Genomic DNA, 25,574 nt, shown 5'->3' on the forward strand with positions numbered 1-25,574 from the left:
TCTCTTTTCCCATCCTTTCCCACAAACCAAACGAAGTCTTAGAAAACTAGTGAATTACTTTGTAGATTAATTGTGCAGTTTGGTGTGCACTATTTTAGTGGGATCCCGTTCACTTGTTTTTTGGATCCCGCATCTCACTTTCATCCCAAACCATTGTATCCCAATAATCAAACATGGGAAAATAAAATTATTTAGGAATGTTCCTCTTTTCCCATCCTTTACCACAAACCAAATGAAGTCTTAGAAAACTAGTGAATTACTTTGTAGATTAATTGTGCAGTTTGGTGAGAGGAGGTCGTGGAAGAGTTAGAACTTAATGTAGCTTCAATTTTGAGGATTTGTGGTGATTGTTGTGTTTTTTATTAGTGTGCTGGGTCTAAGGTTTTTAAAACCGGATTGGACAAGGAATCGTTCTAGTGTCTGGTTCTCAGGTTGAACGGTCTGAATGGACAACCTGTTTTGACAAAAAAATAAAAAAAAAAACAAAAAATGTCCAAAAACCATTGTCTGGGTCAACGGTTCAACTGCCTGAATCATTGATCCATTGGCCAAATCAATGGTTTTTGGCCAAAAAATGGTTTTGGGGTGAAACAGAACCAATGAAGTGACTATTCCTGGTTTTCCAATCCAGCCATCCAGTCCGGTCCAATTTTGAAAACACTAGCCGGGTAAGTAATCTTTTGGTCTAGTTGGATGTTCAGGTTTTAGACCCAGTTTACTTGGAGGTTTTTCTCTAACATGACAATGTTGTAATTAAAGTCGACTTGGCCAAAACTTGGAAGCGTGTCCAAATTATTCCCATCAAATTGTGTACTATATATCATTCATGTCTATTTCAAGTTGAAAATACTGGTAGAGATTTGGAAGGAAAACCAAGAGATGCAAATATCAATATAGGTACTATTAGAACACTACAAAAAATCAAGGTTTTGGTGACATTATGTAAGCGTCGCCAAAACTTCAGCAAACGTCACAGAAAACTTCTTATGATGTTTGCACAAATGTCGCGCCTATAAAAGTCTACAAAAGCTTCGGCGACGTTTGCAATGATTTCCGGCAATGTTTGCAATGATTTCCGGCAACGTTTGCTTATCTTGTTTTGATATCCAATTAATTTTAAATCATCTATTATCACCTATTTTATACTTAAACCATCACATTCATCCATATGACCATTTAATTGACAATATAAATATATTTTAAAATAAAACAAATTAACCTTCAATATTAATTAATAAAAAATCATTTACAATTAAATGTTTATATTTAAACCAAAAAATATATACAAAAAAGGAAGAAAAAAATATCATCTAAAATGAAACAATTTCCCCTTCAATTCACATTGGCATTCTCCCTCTCCCTACTTTTTACAAGTGCATGAGAGGACCCATTACAAGGTTGTTGTTAGATCTCCTACTAAAGACAAAATAATGAAGTTATTTTTATATCAAAAGATATGAAAGTACAAAAAATAATGAAGTTGTTTTCACTAATAAGTGCTACTAATTAGATCTATGTCAATATTTTTAACAATATAAACCCATCTATTTTAAAAGTGACTAAAAAACAAAGCCATTATTTATCCAAGTTGTGACTTAGTAATTCACCATCTGAGTCAAATTGATCAACATATGAAGTCATAGTTGGGTAATAAAATTTTTAAATAGAAATAAATATAGAAAAAATTAGACACATTTATGATATTTTTATTAATCAAATTAAAAAATAAGTGTAATAAACAATAATTATTCTCATTGATAATGAAAATTAAATACATAATTTAGAGCTCACAAAAAATGAAATCATTTTACTATTTGGCAAAGATCAACCGTTCAAATTTTGGGTCAAATGTATTAACATTTAATGTCATAAATAAATAAATAATAAAAAATAATAAATATAAAAAATAAAAAATATATAATTTTGCAAAAGAAGATTCAGGCACATGTACAATATCATATAATTATCATATTAAACAAGAAGTGTGACATATCATAATTATTTTTACACATAGGAATACAAAAAATTTATAGAAAAATTGAGCACATCCATAATTCTATATTTACACTACTATGAAAAATATGAATAAGATTATGGAACTTTGTTTTGACTAAAAATCTTAGTTCTTAATTTAGTCCTTATTTAATTGTGGGGTTTAAATTATAAATTGAACTATTACTTTTCACCTCATTCAATTCCCTCTTTAAAAATCTTGCATTTCATTGATGAATGAACAAAAACATACACCAAAAGGATAAAACATTACAAAAAGAAGAATCTAGGGTAGTAGGTAGGCCTTTCAATGAAGTGTTTATGTAATCAGACTTGGATTTTGTAATCTACATTCAATTAATAATAAAAAATAAAAAAATACATATTTATAAAAATTTTTGGATACATCATTACTATCATTATCATCATTTAGAATTGCCATGTGCAAAACATGTGTGCACTTACTAGTGATATAGCAAGGGTGGTCCCTATAAGATGGAGAGAATAGTAGGATCTCTGTCTTCAATTCTAACAACTAGCGGTTACAACTTATTCAATGACTTCAAGGAGAATTGGGGTTTTTCATGGGGAGAAAGAGAGAGAGAGAGAGAGTTGGGTAGCAAAGGAGAAACCAAAGAGAGACATGAAACACTCATCGGAGGGATCTAGAATGGAGTGTATGCTTTGGTGAAGCAACAAGTCTGCATGAAAGTATTTAACATTCACTACAATGCTACTTTGCCAATTTTTATTTATATTTATTAGTAAAAATAATTTCATTTAATTATTAGGAAACATAAATTAATTATATATCCATTTAACTAAAATTATTAACAAAAAGTGTTCAATTATAATATCGGGAAAAGCTTACAACCAATCAACCAGCAATCTCATAAAAGAGGTGACTAATCAAGTGGTATTCATCATAATTCATGGAGGTGCTTTGATTGGTCAAAGCTCTTTTGGTACCATGTCCTTCTCTTATCATAGATTTTCCCTAATAAAAAAAAGAAATTCCACTTAGTAAAATATGTAATTATTAACAAAAATTATAAAATTAAAATATTAAGTTAATTAACTTAAATAATTAAACTAAATTATCGTAATTAATCTACTTGTTTAAAAAAATACTAATTTAACTTAATTAAATGGATTATACATTAGTTTAAATTAATTTACTTATTTAACTTAATTAGTTAAAATCTTTTTGCTTTAATCTCACAAAGCTTGTGCGTCGCACATGTAACCACTAGTAGACACTAAATTCTCTCTTGCCGAAAAAAAATCAATTAAGTTGAGGATTTTTTCATAAGTCTACATTTGCTTGCAAGGAAGAAGCATGAAATAAAACATACAATTACTACATAAAATGCCTTTTGTGGTGTCAAGTGAAATTATCATGCAAAAGAGATTTTTTTTTTTCACTCTAGATGAGCTGCAGATAGAATTATGCACACCGGGATTCTCACTACAAAATAACCCTCCTCCCAACCTGACCACACTCATGAAGTATGCACAAAAATACATGAACGTGAGGAAGCCCATGCACTACAAAGGAGTAAGGAAGACCAACATGACTGGAAACAGAAAGACCACGATGAGCGCATGTCAGACAGAGACAACAGGAGATAGGATCGCCGACCTGACCATAGACCGGGGACCCCACCACTGACGTACAAAAACTTCATCATTGAATGCGCCATGAGCCGAGATACTGATACAGATCTGTGACCACATCATCGTCAGGTGGCCTGAAAAGATGAAGTCTCAGAACAACCAAAGGAACCGTGACAAGTACTACAACTTCCATCGAGACCATGACCATGAGACTGAGAGACGCCACGACATGGATACATCGGTGGCTTTGTAGATATCAAGGAGCACAACCCAAAGGGAGAAGAGCGCCGCCTTGACGCACCTTGAGAGGGGAAAGCAGCTCAACCCACAAAAGCCTATGCCAGACTACATTAGGTCGAAGACAAGGAACTGAAGAGAAAGAGGCAAGATGCTCCCATCACGTTCATTGATGATGATCTCAGGGGAGTTCAGGCACCACATGACAATGCCCTTGTGATAACCGCCGAGATCTCCAACTATGAGGTTCGACGTATACTGGTGGACATAGGAAGCTCAGTGATAGCTATAAATATATAACTCTAGCAAGTGCACTAGTTATCAAGTAGTATAATAATATCGTTCCCACGGGGATTTAACAAAATAAGTATTAGAATCACAGTCTTCCCTAATTATTTGGACAGTCGAAATTTAGATTCAAGGAAACAAGAACTATTGAAAATAAAAACTGGAACAAAGAGAAAATGGAAACAAAGGTGATTACTAACTGAATATGCAATGATGAAATCGCTAGGACTTTTGGTCCACCTAACCAATATAATGAATATTGATGGGTCCAATTATCCAAGACAAATTGTTATTCCCATAAGCTGAGATTTTCACAAATTTATTTAATATTCTCTCTCGAGATATACTAAACCTACGCCCATCAGGTAACCCTTTGATCTCTCGAGTAGAGCTCTCAAGATGGAAGTGCATTAAGTCCAAGAAAACCATTAAATTCAGATGAATCATGTATATATATATCTCTATATACCATTCAATTAACACTATGAATTATTCTGTCAATTATGTGAATTCCTCTCTCAATTCATTCACATAACCCAAATCAATTAAGAGGTGGCCAAGCTCTTAATTGCATTAAGCACAATAATTCATAGACTATATGGAAATCACAATCTTGGATAAATCAAGAAGATAAAAATATATTCATTAACATGGTTAGGCTTTCCACACCCCTAGCAAGAAACAAATCAGTTCATAATGGAAGAATTAAAACAAACAAAGGGGAAGAAAGAACTCTTGAATTCGCCCATGGTGCTGAGATCTCCTCTTCTTGAAGTTTCTTGAATTCTTGAATCTTTCTTGAACCCTTCTTGACTGATTGCTCCTTGCTCCTTGATTCAAATTAGAAGTTGAATGATTGAATGATTCAGTGATCTGGTGATCAAGTGATCCCTCAAGCTGATCCGCCCCCTCCTTCTTATAGATTAAAGGGGAGAGGGTGGTCTCCTCCTTTCTCTTGAAGTTGATCATTACAAGAAATAGAAAGTCCTATCCTAATTCTAACCCTATCTCTTTATCTCTTGAACTCAATCCCTTTTTCACTCTAAGATTACATCAAGAATTTGGATCTAGAAGGATTCTTCTTAGTTTCTTGTTCTTGGATTCGTAGTAGACCTCCTCTGCGAATTGGGCTTCAGCCAGGCTTTTCTGCGAGTTGGGCTTCAGCCAGGCTTTTCTGCGAGTTGGGCTTCAGCTGCGGATTGGGCCTTCCTATGAATTTTCCGCGACTTCAGGCCCAGAATTGACTTCGATGCAGGCTGAATCTGTGAAATCCCAAAACATAAAAGTTGTGGCTTTTTCTCTTATCTTTCCAGTGGATCTTGAATTAGCCCATTCGGAGTTCGGAGACGCGAGATAGGCCCAGATCACTGAACGATGTCGAAACTGTGAAAAATCTTCCGATTTGTCTTTCTTTGCTCTTGATGCCTTCTTTCATACCCTGGATCAAAATACAAGAAATATGAGTCCAATTAGATGCTAATTTAGTATAAAAGATAGAATAATTGGGGATAAAATATGATAAATTCTACTCTCATCACTCAGTCGACATCCTCTTCGAAGAAGCCTTAGAACAGCTTGGCATCGGGAAGGAGCATTTGACGCCAGTCAACACTCCCTTGTTAGGATTCTCCGTGGACTCCCTAATACTCCAGGGAAAAATCACCTTGCCATTACTAATAAGTGACGACCTCATCACCACCATGGTGATGGTAGACTTCATTGTCGTTTGTGTCCTACCCCCTACAACGCCATCCTCGACCAACCCACGCTGAGTGCTCTATGAGCCTCAATCTCCACATATCACTTTATTGTCAAGTTCCTAGTCCCATATGGAGTGGGCATAGCCCGTGGAAACTAGAGAACTGTGAGGTAATGCTACCTGATGGTCGGCAGAGGAAGACCACACACCATTGAAATGCTTACCACAAAGAGCATGGATCTGAGAGATGAATTGCGAACACAATGAGATCAACACCTGGAAGACCTTGTCCAGGTGCCCCTCTCCGATGATGACCCTGAGAAGACGGTCCAAGTAGAATCCATCCTAGAAGGCCGCCTTCGAGATAACATTGTGCAACTCCTCAAGGACAACAACCGATGTGTTTGCCTGGTTAGCAATTGACATGCCAAGGATTGACCCCAAGGTCATCGCCCATCGGCTGAATACCGACTCGTGAGGCAGAAGAAGTATAAAAACTACTCAACGCCGGCTTTGTCCGAGAAGTGGCGTATCCAAATTGGCTAGCGAACGTGGTAATGGTCAAGAAGGCCAATAGAAAGTGGAGGATCTGCATCGACTTCACTAACTTGAACAGAGCTTGCCCGAAAGACAATTTCCCCTACCAAGGATCGATAAGCTCATCAATGCAATGGTAGGTCATGGGATCCTAAGCTTCATGGATGCCTTCTCTAGTTATAATCAAATCCAAATGCACTTAGATGACTAGGAGAAGATGACCTTCATCACAGACTGAGGACTTTCTTGCTACAAGGTTATGCCCTTTGGCTTGAAGAATGCCGGCGCCACCTATCAGAGGCTGGTGAATCACATCATCAAGGAACAACTTGGCCGAAACATGGAATCCTATGTGGATGGCATGCTAGTGAGGAGAAAGAAAGATGAGCAGTACCTGACCGATCTAAAGGAGGCCTTTGACATTCTTAGGAAGTACTAGGTGAAGCTGAACCCGACGAAGTGCGCCTTCGGGGTTGGCTCTGAAAAAGATCTGAAAAAGATCCAAGCCATCCTAAACATGTAGTCGCAACATACATACAAAAAAGTGCAATGCCTCATTGGCCGTGTAGTTGCGCTGAGTAGATTCATGTCAAAGTATGCACTGGTGTTTCCTTAAAGAACTAAAAAAGGTAAAGGAATTCCAGTGGACCAATGAATGTGAATAGTGCTTCCAGGATTTGAAGTGCTACTTGAGCTTGCCACCCCTGCTCACAAAACCAAGCTCGAGAGATCAGCTCCTTCTCTGCTTGTCAGCTAGTGATGAAGTGGTCCGTTCGGTCCTAGTAAAGGAGGAAGGCCACACCCAAAGTCTAATCTCTTACACCAGTAAGACCCTCACAAGTGTAGAGACATGGTACTCGAACCTGGAGAAAGTCGCCCTGGCTCTCATCACCTTGGTGAGGAAGCTCAGGCTGTACTTCACATAGCACCTAAGTACTCACCGACCAGCCACTCAAGCAGATCCTACAAAGGTTGGGGATATCTAGGTGCCTGATCAAATGGAGTGTGGAACTGAGCGATTTTGACATTGATTATGCACCTCGGCCCACCATCAAAGCCCAGGCCCTAACCGACTTCCTGGCTGAGTGCACTTTCTTAACATAGAATCCAGTTGAAGTCCTACTAACTTGGACACTCCATGTAGACGGGCCCGTCCAATCGACAAGGTAGAGGCATCAGGTTCATCCTCCTTGGCCTAGACAACACCATCATGGAGCACACCCTAAGATTTGAGTTCAAGGTTTCTAACAACGAGGCAGAGTACAAAGCCCTCGTAGATGGACTTCGGCTCACCCTAGACATCAGAGCGAAGCATGTGGAAGCCTTCAATGACTCCCAACTGGTGGTCAATCAAGTCACTGGTTAGTTTGAAGCAAGAGATCCCACCATGGGAAGTTACCTGCAAAAAATGCAAGGGTTCATCAGATAACTTGAGCACTTTGCCATATAGTAGATCTCTAGAGCCGAGAACATCCGAGTTGACGCATTATCAAAGCTTGCTAGCTTGCCACATGCTGGACTCTACACCACAGTTTGAATGGACACTCTAGTGCAACCCAACATTTTAGAAGCCACTCTGATAGTTCTCGTCATCCAGTAAGAGCCATCGTGGATGGTCCCATCATACGGTACCTCCAGGATGGCACCCTCTTGGCAGACTGAACTGAGGCAAGAAGGCTTACACACAGGTTGGCCCGATATTGCCTCATCCGAGGCCAACTCTACCCCTGGTCGCATACTCTCCCCTACCTAAGGTGTCTCCCTCCAATAGAGACCGATTATGTCCTCAAGGATATACATGAGGGTATCCGCAGAGACCACCCCGATGCATGGACACTAGTGTATAAGGCACTCCGACAGGGCTACTTCTATCCCACCATGAAGCAGGATGCAGCCCACCTCATCTGAAGGTGTGACCATTGTCAGAGGCACTTGAATCTAGTGGCTCCCCTTATGCCCATTCCTAGTTCATGGCCTTTTGCCCAGTGGGGGATGGACATCTTCGGAGCATTCCCCTCCGTGGCCGGGTAAAAGAAGTACCTCATTGTCGCGGTGGATTATTTCATGAAGTGGGTGGAGGCTGAGCCCTTGGCATGCATCAGCATGCAGAATGCCCAAGGCTTCCTATGGAGAAGCATTAACTGCTATTTCGACATCCCTTGAATCCTCATCATCGGCAGCGACACCCAGTTCATCGACCAAAAGTTTGAAGCCTTCTGCACAAAGATCATTATAGATCATCGGACCACGGCCGTTCATCTACAACAGAGTAATGGACAAACTGAGGTGACCAACTGAACCCTGCTCCATGGTCTAAAGACTAGACTTGACAAGGCCAAGGGCAGATGGGTCAAGGAACTGCCAAGCATCGTCTAGGCCTACAAAACCACACCACGCACGGCTACCAAAGATAGCTCATTTAGCGTAGCATTCAGAGCTGAAGCAGTGATCCCTGTAGAGATTGATTTCCCTACTCTTCGGACCAAGCTCTACAACGACAAGACGATGCGGTCGAGCACACATCTGGATGGCAATGCAGCAATAGAGGATGGCCAAATATTGTGACGCTAAAGTCTGGAGCAGAGCTACCCGGAGACCATGACTAGCCCAGTTAGAGCGTAAGGCTCTCTAAGAGCAGGTGCTACCAAGCTCCATGAAACTATCGAGAGCTTGGAAGCACCTCGACCAGCATAAGATCAAGGCCATGAAGTCCCACCTAGCATCGAATCCAAGACCTCGGCTAGCATAAGACCAAAGCCATGAAGTCGAAAACCTTGGCCACCTAGCATCAAATCCAATACCTTAGCCAACATGAGACCAAGGCCATAAAATCGAGACCTCGAATAGTATAGAAGCATGACCTATAGCTCCTATCGACCAACCTAATTCCGAAGTGCAACAACTTAGAAAAAGGGGAAACAACATAGAAAGTGCTTGGTAAAAGGCCGCATTTCCATTAATAACGAAAGTTGGTACATTTCTTCTAAGCTTGACATACCGAACTGTATACAACAAAAAAAATAGAGCACATCAACTGTCCATTGGAGGATCCTCGACTCGCTCCTAGACATCAACAAAAATGATATCCCAATTAGGATCTTTAGCATCAAACGGGCTGAATCCCTAGACGACTTCAGCCACCTCCAGGAACTAACGCACCACCCTCCGCTGATAGAGGGCGAATCCCTCCTGTTAGGAGTCGATAGCGTAGTCATCCAACTCGTTCTAATGAGCCTCCGAAGCTCTATAATCTGAGATGCCCTCTTCCTTCGCCTGAGCAATCCTCACCTTGGCCCCATCAAGCTCTCTCCTTAGCACATCTTGGGCCACATTCAGATCGTGGACGCATCTCTTCAACTTATGGACAGTATCGTCCATCTCCTTGATGCCACACTGTAGCTCAGCCAACTCTGCATTCAGCTAGACATTCTCTATCTCCAACTCTGCATTCGTAAAGCTGAACTCACCGCCATGGCTTGATGAATAGTCATGCTCTCCAAGAAGTTGCTGGTGTGACTGTTGACTTCCCTCCTGATGTCGGAGAGCATCACATCCTGGGAACGTTGCTCGGCCACCCCTTCTAGTCTGTCTCTAGGGTGTCCTCCGACCGGACCGACCACTGTGGCATGTACACATCCATCATTAGCATGAAGATGGGTAATTCAGTAATGAGGAAACGCACCATAAAATTGGGCTATCCATTTGCTGCTGGATTTGTTGGAATGTTTCATAAGATGATAGGGGCGTCATAGACCGATGTGGGAGGGGCCTATCCTAAAATGGAAGACTCTCTCATGGTACCTTGGCGTTCACGAATATGATGGGTGAGCACTCACTGGACAGAAAGGTTTAACCTAAAATGGCAATGAACCTTGTTTGACAGAGGTCAAAGGGAAAGCTCATACGATGAGTGGATATGATCCTTCATAGAAAGGTGGTGGGGTTATGCAGCTGAAACAGTTGGCTCCATGCACCCTATGTGATTTCCCACATTTCTAGAGACATAATTTGTAGTTTCCGTCACTGAGATAAGAGGGAAATCTTAGAAATGAACAAATGGAAATGGAACATAGATTAAAGCCATATTTATGTTGATAACATGAATCAAATTAGGTTGTGGACTAATGTTTGCTTTTTATCAGAAATGGCAAATGGACAATTCGCTAAACTGTTGGACGACAACAAACTTAAGGGCCCAAACTATGGTGACTGGTACCATAATCTTATGCTGGTCCTTACATCAGAAAAATTGGACAAAGTAGCTAAGAATCCTGCCTCGGAACATCCGAGTGATAGGCCTTCTGAGGCCCATAGGAGGGACTACTAGGAATGGAAAGAGAAAAATTCCCAAGCCCACTGTTACATCATTGCCTTCTTGGATAATCTTATACATCGATAGTTTGATCAGATTGAATTGTCCAAGGATATCTTGGATAGTCTGAGGATGATGTACGAAGAGCAGAAACGTTCTACTCGACAGAGGGTCTTGAAGCAGTTCATGACCGCGCAGATGTCCAAGAACCAACAGGTTCATGACCATTGTCTTCGGATGATGGGTTATATTAATGAACTTGAGGCTCTTGGATCCGGGCTTGATCATGTCACGAAGGTGGACGCCATCCTAAATTCTTTGTCTCCTTCCTTCAATCAGTTCATCATGAATTATAACATGAATAAGCTACATGTTAGCATTCAGGAACTCAACAATATGTTACAGAGGGCCGAAGAACTGATAAAGAAGGATGAGCCCATTGCTATGCTTGTTGAAGCCGGCAAATCGGGCAAGAAGAAGAGGAAGGCAAAGAGAAAGCTTCAGAAGAAAGCTACTAAGTCAAAGAAGCAAAAGAAAGACAGAGCATCAGATGCTTGCCACTTCTGCAAACAGGCTGGCCATTGGAAGAGGAACTGTCCTCGATATCTGGAATCCAAGAAACAAGGTAATTTCAAATCCTATGTCATAGAAACCAATTTGTTGGTAACTTCTGCTTCCTGGTGTATTGACTCTGGGGCTTAGACTCATGCGTGTAACTCACTGCAGGGGTTCAGGATAAGCAGAAGACTGAGTGACAGAGAAGTAACTCTTTACTTGGAGACTTCTGCAAGTGTTGTAGCTACAACTATAGAAACTGTAGAGTTAATTTTCAGAGAAGGAACTATTGTACTAAAAGATTGTCTTTATGTACAGAATTTGAGAAGAAATTTGGTTTCTGTTTCAAAACTTTTTGTGGATGGATATTCTGTTCCTTTTAGTAATACGATTAGTATCAAAAGAAATAACGAATTCCTTGCATACAGAGAACTTGAGAATGGCCTCTATGTTCTTCATCCTTCTCTAAAAACTAACATAACCGAAACTATGTCGGGTAGTATCCCCAAGAAAAGAGCCCATGATACAGTTAATCCCACGTGCCTGTGGCATTACCGACTTGGCCATATTAACATAGATCGTATTACAAGGTTGGTAAAGGATGGTCCTTTGGATTTTCTAACTGTAGAAGATCTTCCAACCTGTGAACCTTGCCTTCAAGGTAAGATGACGAAACGACCATTTAATAGTAAGCCTGAAAGATGTACAGGCATGCTTGACCTTATACATACTGATGTATGTGGTCACATGAGTGTTAGGACACGTAATCAGCATGTTTATTTTATAACATTCACCGATGATTACTCTCGGTATGGTTACGTGTACCTAATGAAACACAAGTCTAAATCATTTGAAAAGTTTAAATAGTTCAGACAAAAGATCGAGAAGTAATACAAAGAGAAATTAAGACCCTTCGATCGGATCGAGGTGGCGAGTATCTCTCTGACGAATTCAGGGACTACTTTGAAGGTCAATGGGATAGTATCACAGCTAGCTCCTCCTGCTACACCACAACTAAACGGTGTGTCAGAAAGGAGGAACTAGACTTTATTAGATATGGTCTGATCACTTCTCGTGCACTCAGAGTTACCCACATTCTTTTGGGGTTATGCATTGGAGACTGCGATATACGTGCTGAACCGGGTTCCAACCAAATCAATTCTAAAGACTCCCTATGAGCTTTGGACCAAAAAGAAACCAAGTGAGACACTTGAAGATTTGGGGTTGTTCGACACATGTTAAAAGAACGAGTGCGGAAAAATTGAAATCCAAGACTAGTCGTTGACTATTCATAGGCTACCCCAAAGGCTCTGTGGGTTACCTATTCTATGACCCAGGAGAACAAAAATTGTTTTGTAGTCGAAATGCCAATTTCTTGGAAGATGATTACTTCCTGAACAATCATCGTCAGGAATTTGTTCTTGATGAGGAGAGCTTAGGAGTAGTGGGAGGTGTCCAACAAGCTCTAGGTAATGACCAACCTAGAAGATCTACTTGGGTTTCCAGGCCTCTAGCTCGTTTCGGCTATGACCAAGATAGTTACTTGGTGGAAGCTACGACTAGAGAGGAGGATCCCGTCACTTATACGGAAACTATGTTTGACATAGATTCCTTGAAGTGGGTAGATGCCATGAGAGTTGAGATGGACTCAATGGAGACCAATGGAATCTGGAATCTAGTAGATCGGCCCCTTGGGGTAAAAGCCTCCAATTCATTTCGGCTATGACCAAGATAGTTACTTGGTGGAAGCTACGACCAGTGAGGAGGATCCCGTGACTTATACGGAAGCTATGTTGGACATAGATTCCTTGAAGTGGGTAGATGTCAGGAGAGTTGAGATGGACTCAATTGAGACCAATGGAGTCTGGACTCTAGTAGATCCGCCCCCTGGAGTAAAAGCAACAGGTTTCAAATGGATCTATAAGAGGAAGAAGGGCCCCAATGGTAAGGTTGAGACCTACAAGGCTCGTCTTGTGGCGAAAGGGTACACTCAGAAAGAAGGGCCCTGATGCTGCTAGTTGTAGCAGCATACCGTGATTATAAGATTTGGCAAATGGATGCCAAAACTGCATTCCTGAATGGAGATCTTAGTGAAGATATCTACATGTAGCAATCGCAAGGTTTCATAGCTGCAGGTCAGGAACACATGGTATGTAAATTAAATAGATCCATATATGGACTTAAGCAAGCTTCTAGGAGTTGGAACATCTGGTTTGACTCTACCGTCAAAATGTTTGACTTTGAGCAAAATCCGGATGAACCCTGTGTTTACAGGAAATCCAGTGGGGATAAGGTTACATTCTTGGTTTTATATGTAGATGACATTTATTCATTGGGAATGATGTAGGAAAGTTGACTACGGTGAAAGTACGACTTTCACAGCAATTCTCCATGAAAGATCTTGGAGAAGCCTCCTATATATTGGGTCTTCGACTCTATAGAGATAGATCGAAGAAGATAATAGGATTATCCCAATCTTCTTATATTGACAAGATAGTCAAAAGATATAGCATGGAGAACTCCAAGAAAGGAAATGTTCCTTTTAGGCATGGAGTCACTCTTTCCAAGGGCATGTCTCCCAAGACACCCGAGGAGATTGAGGGCATGAAGGACATTCCCTATGCCTCAGCCGTAGGGAGCATCATGTATGCCATGTTGTGCACTCGTCCTGACATCACTCAGGCAGTGAGTGTGGTAAGTAGATTCCAGGCCAACCCAGGGAAGGAGCATTGGACTGCTGTGAAAAACATACTCAAGTACCTTCGAAGGACAAAAGAATTTTGTCTGGTATTCGATGGTAGTTCACTACAAATCCAAGGGTATACTGATGCCAACTTCTAGTCAGATCCAAATGATAGAAAGTCTACATCTGTGTATGTTTTCACGATATGATCGTGTGTTGTTTGCTGGAAAAGCAGCAAATAGGGGTCCACGACAGATTCTACAACCGAAGCCGAATACATTGCCGCAAGTGAATCTGCCAAATAAGCCGTATGGATGAAGAAGTTCACTCATGAATTGGGAGTAGTTCCATCCAGCACATCACCCATTCCACTGTTGTGTGACAACACTGGAGCTATCACTCAGGCTAAGGAGCCACGAGCCCACTCGAAGTCAAAGCACATCGAGAGGAAGTACCACATACTGCGGGAGATAGTTGGAAGAGGGGATGTCCTGATTCAGAAGGTAGCATCAGCGGAAAATGTAGTAGACCCATTGACTAAGCCACTGACACAGAAAGTGTTTGAGAAACATGTGGAAAGCAAGGGACTTCGGCTTATACCAGATTGGACCTAAGTGCAAGTGGGAGCTGTTAGATAGTGTATGCCCTTAGCTCCAATCAGAATGATGTACTTATGACATTTAATGTAAATGAATAAAGTACATATTTGGTTCATGTTATTATGGTGTGTTTCTGTGTAATACCCTTAAACTGGACACATATGAGACTCGTGTTAGTTTAGAATCTTCACAACCGTTGGATAGATCTGGGGAGATTTATCCTGCCAAGGCTGACACTGATGTGCTGCCAAGTTGGTTGGGGTAGCTTGTCTCAGCTGCCAGGGTGAAACCTGAGGTACATGTAGTGTGGGTTTTCTTGAAACCCTGAACCGGACCAGAGTTCCAGTATTGCCCTAGACCTTGGAGATAGATTGGCAAAACTAGAATGTTACACCTGACCCCTAGACTCGATTATGATACTGCACTAGGTGTTGGATTGGGTTGTCTTTGATATGCCAATCAGTGAGATTTTTAGAGGGGGTCAAAACCTGGGTATGTTGGGACAGTCCGAGAATTCATCTGAGTTGGTGATTATAGTGACAGGATCAGCCCCTTTGTCGGACAAAATGAATGATCAGGGATGCACTCTCTCTGATGGAAACCAAAGCTGCCTACAGCCGATTTCAACCATTGAAATTTGTTTTGCAAAATATATTTATATATATATATATATGTACATATATATTATGGTTTCAAAATGTTTGCAAAAGGTTTTAATTCCCGCGATCCATGTGAGTAGAGAGTGCAGCACTGTACCTTGCAGTTGAGGGAGAGGTCCTCTCTTGTCGGGCAGTGTTTGATCATTATGTGCTGAGAGGTTAAGTGTAAGACCATTGTTGGTAATACCTGATGGGCTAATCTTGCATCTGCCCACAGTCCTTGGGTATTCATAAGGTGGCTTGACCTAGGGACCATTTAGTGTAAGTGTTGGGCCCATTAAGAGCCCATGGTGATGGACTCAGGGGTTCACTATCTCCTACAGTGAATTCAACCAGGCCTTGTAACAGAGGCTGGGCTGAACTCATGTGGCTGATGTGTAGATCAATGTTTTGGTCCCACGCCAAACAAGGATACCCAACTGGGCAGCAGTTTGGAGGATAAGTGAGCACATGGACTTAATGGGCCTAAAGCCTAATTCGAACTGGTTTAATATGATTAATTAAAGAGGGGCGGTTCTGGGATTTAGATTAGCAGATAAGATAAGGGATTGTCCCTATCCACTCAAAGAGTCCAGATCCAAATAGAGATTTGGATCAGGAAACTCCTAATCAGATTAGGAGGGTTGATCTTTATCTGTAGATAAGATAAGGGATTATCCTTATCTCTTAAAGAGAGTCCAAATCCAAATACAAAATTTGGATCAGGAAACTTCTAATGGGATTAGGAGAACCTCTCTTTAAGTTTATAAATAGAGGAGGAGGGCGAACCCCAATTCAACCAATCAGATTACTGATACAAGAGAAAAGACAGCTGCTCTTGGACTGATGCCATCTTTTGCTCTTGCCTTCTCCTATTGCTGCCGCCATTGCCTGTTCGATCTCCACCTGTAGAAGCAAACAAGAAAGATTCTTGTTATCAGGTTTTGGAGAAAATTTGTTCTAAAGTCGTGCTCACTCACCCTCTATCAGATTCTTGGTGAAGAATCAGGTTCTTGCTGAAGGACCACCCTGCTGATTCTGCTCCACCCTACACTGTGTCATCTTTAGTGGGAGCAGTCTTTGGAGATCTCTTTGAGTGTGAACACCTTCATTGGGAGTTACTACTACTCTGTATCAGGTATATCCCTCTCCTACCTTTTTGGTTTCAGATCTGGTCTAGTTTAGGGTTCAAGATTGATCATTGAAAATGCAGTTTTCTAAAATAAAGAATGTGACTCCCACATGGGTGAGAGAAATTTTTGAAATTTCGCCCAACCTACCTGCAGGGTTCGGCCATCCATATGATGGATCTCTCATCCCTTCAATGCTTCCCTAGCTTTTGGTGATGTTTATAAATTATCACAAAAAGCCTTTTTTTCCTGTAGTGTTTTCTGTATTTGTGGAGGCTCTAGGAGCAGTGAGAGTGATAAAAAGGATCTTCTCCACATGGGAAGTGGAAAATTTAGTTTATGCAGATTGGGGTATTTGAATGATAGAAAAGCTAAACTTCAATATCAATAATATAAAGAAGATAAGTCTTTAGGTCATGAGTTCTACAAAGTTCAAACAAGACAGAGATCTATATGGCATATATAAAAGTTACAGCATATAGCTTAAACTGAAATGATCACTTATCAGCTGCTAATGTTTCATATTTAAATAAGAAAGAAGTAGAATTTCATAAACTTACCACCACACTTAAATGGATCAAAGATGTTGGAGCAATGGTAGTGTATACATGTATTGGGTTAATATACAAATAAGGAGGACAAAACACTAGATGCTGAAATCTTATTCCTTTGAAGCATGAAATTCAATCAAAGGAAAAATCTTATTCAATCAAAGGAACTTGATACCGCATGATCTAGTACTATTCAATCAAAGAGAAAATCTTATTTTGTAGATGAAGAATGCATGTTTATTCCAAATCGATGAACTATAATGTAAATTAACATTCTAAAGAAAATTATTAAAAAAGAATAGGGTAGTGAAAGAAAGCCATTCAACTCCTAACAGAGTAGTGAAAGAAACAAATTATGAAAAAATATAGAATGTGTTACTTGAATCTAAAATCACCTGTTTTGTTGTTTGTGATGACCTGAAGCAAAAAAATAAAATAAATAAATAACAACACAAAATATCATATCTGAGATCAACTAAAAAAAATGTTTGAATCAATAGCTAGACTACCGTGACGGAGAACAAACTCTAGATCTGGAGCAAACACATGTCTCTAGCCAGATCTGGAGTGTCGAAATTAAATCAAAGGACAATAGTAGCAGATCTGGAAAACAGGTGTCGTGTTTCAACTTGCTGGTGAGGAAAATATAATCTGACTGACCATGGTTGGAGGGGCAATTCAATGAGTTGAGGACGAATAAGAAATCAATGAAACCATATAAAAATGATACCAAAATGGAAGCAAGACCTGAGAGGATGTCGGATCTATACTTACCGTCACACGAAACTGCTAGAAACGTCACCGAAGAACTAACCGTTGGAGGATGGATAGTCAGAAGATGAAGACCCGAGTCTGGTTCTCTAACAAGCTTGATGAAATTTTCCACCTTTCTGCCCAATATTTTTCTCTTATCAGTAGGATCTCACTGTTTTAGTGCGACCCCGCGGCTTAACTATTGAGAACCTACGTCCCACTCTCTTCTTAGTGTTTCTTGCAAAACAAATACTAGAAATGTGGCATATTCCACCAAAATGCTTTCCATCCTTTCCCTTTCTCGACAACCAAACACACCAAGGAACCAATTATCCTCCATGACTAACGGCTCCCTCCTCTGTAAATAGGAGAGCCTCTCAAATGTATAATTCTCTAACATCTTGCACCCCTATTTACTAAGTTCCTTAACTTGACCTAGTGGTGTCAATGGACCAGTTTTGGGTTGGACTCTGTCCAAATCAAAATCAATTTGGACAGATTGGATGGACCAATAAGACATTGAGTTTTTACGGATTGAACTGACCAATAAGACATTGGATTGGACATGGTCTGTGGATAATGAATTTACATTGGATTGAGGTAATATCTGGTCCAGAAGATAAGAACACAGGTGTCAATGGACCATGCTTGAGTTAGAACCAATCTAAATTAACATGAATTTGGACATATTGGACAGTCCAAACATTAAATTGGACCGATCCATAATGGTCTAAAATATTCATTGGACTGGATTGGATCAGGTCCATTTGTAACAGATTCGCATTGGACTGGATCGGATTGAACCAAATCCAGTATAATTGACACTCCTAGCTCGACCTCAACTCCAACCATGTTCTAACTTGATGGCCGGAGTCTCTGCCCCCAAGCAAGTGACTTCACATGCAATTGCGAGCTTTAGACGTATTTCCATATATCTCCTAGCTTTCCAAACCAAGTAGCATAAACTTCAAAATTAAATTGTTTTTAATCCCAATTTAGTCAATGGTTTAACCATCTAAGTCAATTGAGTCAATCTTTGATGTCATAAAACTTGAAATAAACAATTAAATATAAATAGATAAAAATATATAAAATAAAAATTTTTAAAAATTGCAGAAAAAGTTACTTGTCTCTATAATATTACATATTCATCATATTATTGATGAGAATGGTGATTGTGCATAATCTGTAAGCTCATAGCTGGAAGAAGACTTGAACCTTAATCGCATAGCAAGCTGGACCAAGCTACAAGATAGAGGATCAGAAAACCCGAGGTGGCTAACCTGGCAAGGTCGCTCCGATGCTTAAGTTAGTAGTGGGTTGTGCAAACTGAAAGTTTGTATGCTAGTAAGCTAGTGAGCAAATAATCGCGTGTACCTGAGTCTTGGGGGTTTATGCCCTTATATAGCTAGGCTACCGTAGGTCTCGCAAAATGCTCCTGGAATCCTCAGCCCATGACGTAGGGATCTGTTCCGCTTTGGAAGGGGGTAACGTACAAATTAATGAGGCTTACCATTTCCCTCCGATTCGGGCAGGGTAAGGACAAGGCCTATAGTTACGCGGCATGATCCTGAGAAGTTCGGAGACGACTGTCAAGCTCCTAGGTTCAGTTACATGGCACCTCGGTGTAAGTGGGTATCGAGGTGCTCCGGGTCCGAAGTGGCCAAGCACTCGAGGTCCCCCGATCTACTAACATGGCACTATGTGCTGATTTGTCATTTGGCTGGCAAGCCGCGCCCACATGTCCCTTACATATTAGGTCGAGCCAAATCACCCCTCATCAATTGCCCCCCCACTCCCCATGCTAGGGGTCCTGACCTAGTGAGGGGAGTTTATGGTGAGCCCAGGTGGATTTGGCATGACTTCCAAGTGGTTCAAATGGCGACTTTTCGGCCGAACCTTCATGACCTATTTGGCTCAACAAGAGAATACCCCAGATCGTGTACCAGGTACGCACGAATGCCACGCCATTTATAAACTCCGTGGACGTCAAATCGCGTGCGCAACCAATTTCAATCTCGGGAAGCATGCAGTCGGTTTTCACAAGAGCCGTCGGATTGTTTAGATCTCAACCATTGAGTCCTAGTCATGGTGGCTATAAATAAGGTCCAGAGGGGCCCATTTTTCTCGCCACATATTTCGTACTCGAGTTTGTTGAGGTTACGCTTTAGTCTTCCAGGTCGGCATTAGTTACCTTTTGCATCTGAGGCCTTTTCACTTCCTTCGGTCTTCTTGGTGAGTTCGTCTCTCTTTGTTTCCCTTTCCTTTTGTCTTGTTCCTCTATTTCGATATGTCTAGCGTTAGCTTAGGTAGTCTTTTTGACGGGAGTCAAGAGTCCGCCGGGGCCGTGGTGGGCACCTCGGTGCAGGCTATAGAGTTACACCCTGCAGAGGTGAATGCCTTAATGCAAGGTTTGGACTCTAACCCGTCTGAGGCGGACTCACCTTGGCAGGAGTTTGAGGCTTCCGGCAAGGGGGGCTCCACTTTGCGCTAAGCTCGGGGACCAGACAGCTTCGGTCCTTCCACGATGACGGTTGATAGGCTCCTGTCTCTGGTAGCTCGGTACAAGCTGCCCGATAACCTTGTGTACAGCATTCCCTTAGGTAGTTTTCCTTGGGATCACAGTCACGACGAGATTGTGGTGATTGAGGAGCAACTCGTAGCTGGGTTGTGATTCCCACTTCACCCTTTCATCATCGAGGTCGTCAAATTTTTTGACATCGCCATAGATCAGCTCCATCCAAACTTAATCCGTAACATTGTAGGTACCATCTTCCTTTTTCACGACTATAACCGGCCTCTGACCCTTGACATCTTTTCTCCGATCTGCTCCATTAAAAGGAACTCTGTCTCTGTTTTCCCTGAGCACAAGCAAAGTTATTACATGTCTCCCCGTCCTGGCTACAAAACTTTGCACGACCTTCCCAACAAAGTCCCGGCCTGGAAGAGGCGCTACTTCGTAGTTCATAATGCTGCGAGGTGGCCATTTCCAACCCACTGGAGACATTCCATTCAGGACCTTAGCATCAGGTTGGACAAAGAGACACAGGAGGAAGTCCGATCTTGGGTGAAGCTCGGGTTGAAGTTCGTAAACTTCATGTCCAAAGAGAAGCTTATACAAGCCGGGCTTAGTCCTCTTGGTAGGTCATTGTCTTGGTGCACGCACTAGTTTTCTTTTTCGTAGCTTGCCTTGATTTTGTAATTGATCTGCTCATTACTTTTTTACAAGAGCCATGGCTGACATCCCTACTGTCGAGCTCTTTGGAAGCATGAAGAGGGGGAAGAAGAGGAAGGCCTCCAAGAAGGCCCATCCCCATGAAGCTGTCACCACATCCAACGTCGACGTCGCTGTCCCCGAACATCCTCCCATCATTGACTTGGTCGAGGAAGACCAAGGTAGGGCTTCTTTGTCTCACCTACCCGAGGAGACTCCGGTGTCCGAGCCCCAGCCCACTTAGGCGGCCACCCCTTCGAGAGATGACTCTTCCCGGGCAACTCCAAGAATTTTGACTCCGAAGTTCAGTTTCCTCAAGAGTACATAAGGATGCGGTCTTCGCCGAGGAGGTCGTGCAATGGGTCGATCTGCCAGTGGCTTAGTTTGGGGCCAGAGCAGCAACTCACTGTATTGTGGTAGGTATCTGATCCTTGGGCTGTACTCCTTATTGTTCTTTCTTCGTACTTAGATTTTATTTCTTTCTTGGCAGGTGAACTCCGCAATTCATGCTCTTTCTTGCCAATTCGAAGTGCAACTGAAGCGGGCCCTCTATGCTGAAGAAACCTCTCGAATCATTCAATGCAAACTGGACTTAGCTCATGGCAAGATTCATAAGATGGAGAAGGATGTGCAAACTCAAAAGGAGTTGATCGTGCTACTGAGGGAGGAGAAGAAGAAGCTCAAGGAGTAATGGGAGGCCCTCCAGAGGGAAAAGGAGATCCTCGAGGAGCTCGTGAAGGAGTGCGTGGAGATCTTCAATGACATGATCAAGGATGATAGGGTTCAGGCCGTCGAGGAGTACAAATCTTCGGAGGAGCAGCGTAAGTTACTGATCGAGACTGGCACGGTGGCCTATCGCAAGGGCTTAAAGCTCAGCAGGTGGCTAACACGGCATGAGTTCCCTATGCTCGACCTCAGCGCTATCACCACATCCAAGGTCACCGGAGAGATGGCCCGGGAGGCTACTAATGACTCGAACTTAGAGGAGGAGAGTAACGATATCATCCTCGATGAAGAGACAGCGAAGGAGGTCGACGAAGATGCTTCCGTTGAGGACCGAATGGAGACCGACCACCTTGGTTTAGTTACTGATGGAGACGAGGAGCCCCACATCGACTAATGTTCTATCTGCCTCTTTTCTTGTACTGAGGTCTTTTTCCAGCTCGGCACCATAGCCCTTAGGCTTTGGGAGTGACTTATAGTCCTCTCTCTAGTTCAATATCCTTTTAACCAGCTTAGTGGTCTCGTGGACTTAGAAAAATTGTTTAGTCGTATTGGAGTCGCGAGCTCATAGATAGTATCTCCTCAAGTTGTCAACGTTCCAAGCCTGAGGTACTTGTTTCCCTTCCATGTTCTCGAGCTCATATGTGCCCTCTTTGAGCACTCATCTCACCTGGTACAAACCCTCCCAATTCGGTTCGAGCTTATGCACGCCGGGCTCAGGTACCATTACCTTGCTAAGCACCAGGTCACCAACTTGAAACTGTTGTTTCCTGACAGGCATTGTAGTACCAAGTTACTCACTACTGGTAAGTTGTAGTCCGGATATAGGCCAGGTCACGTATTTCTTCAATCAGATCCAAGTTGGTCCAGAGCTCATCGTCGTTCTTCTCTTGGTTGTATGCCTTGAGCCGCAACGTTGGTACTTTGATCTCCACCAGAATCACAACCTTCATTCCATACATGAGGTTGAAGGGCATTTCACCGGTCACAATCTTGATGGTCATCCTATAGGCCCAAAGGATACTGGGCAACTCATCCACCCACAACCCTTTAGCTCGCACTAAGCGAGCTTTTAGTTCGCGGAGAATAGCCCTGTTCGTCACTTTAGCCAATCCGCTCGCCTGGGGTGTGCCACCAAAGTGAAATTTCACTAAATCCCCATCTTGGTGCACCAATTCTGGAATTTGATTACTTTGAACTGATTCTCGTTGTCAGAGATCAGCACCTTGGGTAATCCGAAATGACAAACAATGTTCTTCTAGAAGAAGTTCTACACGTTTTGAGCTGTAATGCATACAAACGGCTCAGCCTCAACCCACTTTGTGAAGTAGTCCATTGCTATGACCAAGAATTTCTTCTGCCCTGTTGTCGGCGGAAATGGACCAAGGATGTTGATCCTCCGTTGCACAAAGGGCCACGGGCTGGTCAAGTACTTCAGATCGGCAATAGGTTGATGGAGGATGTTGGCATGCCTCTAAGATTTGTCGCATTTTTTGACAAGCTTGAGTATGTCGGCCTTCATGGTAGGTTAGTAGTAGCCTTGCCTTAGTGCTTTTTGGGCAAGCGCTCTACCCCCCAAGTGTCCTCCACATAGTCCTTCATGGATGTCGCAAAGTACTAGTTCGGCTTTTGAAGGTCGCAAGCAATTTAGGTAGGGGAGTGTGAAGGACCTCTTGTACAACCGTTCATCGACAAGGACGTAGTGAGATGATTGACGCTCTACCCTTCGAGCTGCATTGCATTCTTCTGGTAGGGTCCCGTGAAGTAGATAATCAATGTGCGGGTCAACCCAGCTCGGTTCTACAGGCAGCATGGGAACGACCTCTTCTACCCCCCAAAGAATGCTAGGCCGAGGCAGGTCTTCTATATATACAGTTCTTATTGTGTTGTCGTTAGTACTTGCTAATTGTGATAGGGCGTCAGCCTCAATGTTCTCAAACCACGGTACCTGCCTAATGAACCAAGAATGAAAGCCTGGTTGGATTTCTTTGACCTTGGCTAGGTAAGGTGCCATAGTTGAATCGTGAGCTTCATAGTCACCGTTGACTTGGTTTACTACCAGCTAAGAGTCGATGCACACGACGAGGTGTTTTACACCCATCTCCTTCACTAAGTATAGCCTAGCAATTAGTGTCTTGTACTCCGCCTCATTGTTCAACGCCTCGAATCCGAACTGGAGAGCATATTCCAACTTTACCTCATTCGGGCCGTATAGTATTAGTCCAGCACCACTTCCTCACTGGTTAGACGAGCCGTCTACGTGGAGGATCCAGGGCTCCTCATCCCAGGTCAGTCCTACCCTGATCGGGACCGATGCCGCGCTGGTTGACGCTTCTAATGCGCCAGTTCAAGGGCTGGCATGCTGAACGTACATTCTGCTATGAAGTTCGCCAAGACTTGGGCTTTGATTGTTGGACGTGGCTCGAACTGGATGTCGTATTCTCTTAGCTCGATGGACCACTTTGTCAGCCTCCCTAACACCACGAGCTTAAGCAAAATGTGCCCCAGGGGTTTGTTGGTGAGGACGACAATGGTGTGGGATTGGAAGTATGGATGTAGTTTCCGAGCTGCTAGTACTAGCACATAAGCTAGCTTCTCGATGTCGAGATATCTGGTTTTTGCATCCTATGAAACTTTGCTTACATAGTAGATTGGTCGTTGGACCTGGTCTACTTCTTTGATTAGTACCGAGCCGACCACCTCGTCACTCGCAGAGAGGTACAGATTCAATTCGTCTCCTTCCTCAGGTCGGGTCAAAACTGAGGTGGTACTTAGATATCTTTTTATCTCATCAAACGCAAGCTAGCACTCTTCGGTCCATGCAAAGTCTTCATTCTTTTTTATTGCTTTAAAGAAGGGTAGGCACCGTCCTGCCGATTTAGACATAAATCAACTCAAGGAAACTACCCAGTCTATGAGTCTTTGAACCTCCTTTATTTTTTGGGGCAGTCTCATATCTAAAATGGCCTTAATCTTACCAGGGTTGGCTTCGATGCCACGTTGGTTCACTATGTAACCGAGGAATTTGCCCGATGTGACCCCGAAGACACACTTGTTTGGATTAAGTTTCATGTTAAGTTTCCTTAGAATTTGAAAAACCAAATTTAAATCATCAATTAAAGAGCTCAAGAATTGGGTCTTTACAACCATGTCATCAACATAACACTCAATCTTATTGCCAATCAAAGATTTGAAAATTTTATTTAGAAGTTGCTAGAAAGTTGCTCCAACATTTTTCAAACTGAAGGGCATGACTTTATAACAGTATAGCCCTAGCTTAGTTACAAGGTAGTCTTGTCCTGATCAGCTAAGTCCATCCTAATTTGATTGTAGTCGGAGTAGGCGTCCATAAAGCTCAGCAACTCGTGCCCCGAGGTCGCATCTACCAGGCGGTCTATTCTGGGAAGGGGAAAGCAATCCTTTGGGCAAGCTTTGTTCAGGTCGATGTAGTTGACGCACATGCACCATTTTCCATTGGCCTTCTTCACCAGCATGTCGTTGGCCACCCAGCTTGGGTAATGGACCTCCCTGACAAAGTCTACAGCAAGGAACTTCCCGACCTCCTCATTGACTACCCTTCACTACTCCGGGGTGAGGTTGCATTTTCTTTGTCTAACTGGCCTAACTAAAGGGTCCACATTTAACTTGTGAGTAATCACACTATGGTTGATGCCGGGAATCTCAGCCGTGTACCAAGCAAAAACATCTAAATTATTAAGTAAGAAACTTACTAGTCGTGTTCGGAGCGGTTCGATTATCAGGGCACCAATCTGGAGAGTCTTAGTCGGCTCTGTCTTGGAAACTGGTATGTGGATTGTCTCCCCCATCGGGGCTGCTCGCTCATCGATGTAGTCTGCTGGTTGTTCTAGATCGACATCTTCCGCCAGTCTCGCCTTTCCTTTTAGTGTAGCCACATAGCACTTGTGGGACTCAAATTGACCGCCTCATACAAACTCTACTCTGTAATCCATTGGGAACTTCATCGCCAAGTAGTATGTCGATACTATTGCTCGCAAGACGTGTTGGATGGGCCGACCCACGATCAC

At 42.4% G+C, this 25,574-nt stretch overlaps 1 long non-coding RNA gene across 2 annotated transcripts; it reads right to left on the bottom strand.

The window, feature by feature from the left end:
• Positions 1 to 1,193: 1,193 nt before the first annotated feature.
• On the bottom strand, positions 1,194 to 17,823 carry LOC148791732 (uncharacterized). Of its 2 annotated transcripts, XR_016075949.1 has the most exons (4): positions 17,613 to 17,823; positions 17,348 to 17,493; positions 17,234 to 17,255; positions 1,194 to 5,572 (listed from the first exon to the last, which is right to left on the bottom strand). It is a non-coding gene; the product is annotated as an uncharacterized LOC148791732 (long non-coding RNA). The 2 variants fall into 2 exon arrangements; XR_016075948.1 differs by lacking the exon at positions 17,348 to 17,493.
• Positions 17,824 to 25,574: the final 7,751 nt, after the last annotated feature.

The sequence above is a fragment of the Nelumbo nucifera genome, chromosome 5 (assembly GCF_055504915.1).
Source record: "Nelumbo nucifera cultivar China Antique chromosome 5, China Antique-T2T, whole genome shotgun sequence".
In the NCBI taxonomy this organism is placed as follows: Eukaryota; Viridiplantae; Streptophyta; class Magnoliopsida; order Proteales; family Nelumbonaceae; genus Nelumbo; species Nelumbo nucifera.